Raw genomic sequence first — 1,908 nt, 5'->3', positions numbered from 1 at the left:
TCTTTGTTTGTATGTGGTGCTGAGGATCGAACCCAGGCCGCAAGCATGCCACACGAGCGCGCTACCGCTTGAGCCACCTCCCCAGCCCGAGATTTTTTTTTTAATATTTATTTTTTAGTTTTCGGCGGACACAACATCTTTGTTTGTATGTGGTGCTGAGGATCGAACCTAGGCCGCACGCATGCCAGGTGAGCGCGCTACCACTTGAGCCACATCCCCAGCCCTACGAATTGTGAGATTTTTTAAAAATCTTTTTCTGTGCCCGTTTTTTTTGTTGTTGTTGTTTGTTTCTCAGACTTGTGATTGTTGCAAACAAAATAATAAACACAACCAAATATTGAATTCTCCATACGGTATTATCCTGATTAATTTAGGAGGAAGCGAACAGATGTCTTCAACTTACTTTGAAATGCACCAAAAATAAAATGGAAACAGGGTAGATAGAGATAGGTATGTGACAAAGCAAGGATGCTAACGTTAATGGCGAAATCTAGGAGGTGGGCATACATGTGCTGGATTAAATTTGTGTCTACCCAGAATTTGAAAGTGCAACCTTATTTGGAAATAAGGTCTTTGCAGATGGAATCAAGTTACAATAAAGTCATATTGGAGTAGGATGGGCCATAATGCAATGGCTGGTGTCCTTATAATAAGAGAGAAATTTGGACATAGATACACAAGGAAGAAGGCCAGATGACAATGAAGACAGACTGGAGTGATGCAACCACATGTCAAGGAACATCAATGATTGTTGGCCTCAATAGAAGCTAAGAAAAAGGCCTGAAACAGATTCTTCCCTAGAACCTTCAGAGGGAGCTCAGTTCTACCAACACCTTGGACTTCTAGTCTCTGGAACTATAAGAGAAGAAATTTATGCTGTTTTAAGCCTCGCAGTTTGTAGTAACTTGCTACAACAACCCTAGAAAATTAACACACTGTCTTTAACATTTTATATTAAAAATATAGTATGTCAGCCAGGATGTTAGGAAGTAGTATCTGTTGTATACAATGGTAAGAACAATTGATACAGTCTTTTCAACTTTTTTTATTTTATTTTATTACTTATTTATTTTGGTACCAGGGATTTAACCCAGGGATGCTTAGCCACTGAGCCATATCCCAAGTCCCTTTTATATTTTATTTTGAGACAGGGTCTCACCAAGTTACTTATGCTTCACTAAGTTGCTGAGGCTGGTCTTGAACTTGTGATCCTTCTGCTTCAGCTTTCCGAGTCGCTGGGATTACAGGCATACAAGCCTTTTTGATTTGACAGTATCTATCAAATGATAAAATATGTCTGACTTTTAACCAAGCAGTTTCATTTTTAGGAATACATGCAACAGAAATATTCAGCTGAGCACAAGATACATATACAAAGATGTCTTGTACCCTGTCACTGCTGTTACCATACCTGTCCTTCAAACACCAGGATGTTTGTAACTTGAATGAGAAGGTTGCTGAAGAAAACCAACATCAGGGATGTGCTTCTCACTAGCAGAATTCAATCTCCATCCTGAGCCCTGAGTATGAGAGAACCAGGGGAAGCCAGAGAATTATCATTTTCCTGCCATGAAGTGCAGGAAGACATACCAGAAGCGGGTGGCACTAGGTGCTAGGAGCCACCACCCCTTGTACATAATGACTCTTGTCCCAGCCCTATTGTCTGAACATAGCCTCATGTAGCTAACAGACTATTTATCACCTCCACCTGTCAGAGAAACTGGTTATAAGATTAGTCATGGTTATCATGTGTGGTTTGGACTGGAACAATGGCAATTGAGCTGGAGAGAGGAAGTGAGCCTGATAGGACATTGTACAAAGTGACAATTGCTCTTACGTCTCTCTGAGTTGGAAACTGGGATATTAAATCAATAGGGGACATGTTAAGTTTGGGGTGCTTGTGGGAAC

Source organism: Marmota marmota, unplaced genomic scaffold (assembly GCF_001458135.2).
Source record: "Marmota marmota marmota unplaced genomic scaffold, marMar, whole genome shotgun sequence".
Lineage (NCBI taxonomy): Eukaryota > Metazoa > Chordata > Mammalia > Rodentia > Sciuridae > Marmota > Marmota marmota.
This window is presented reverse-complemented; position numbering follows the sequence as displayed.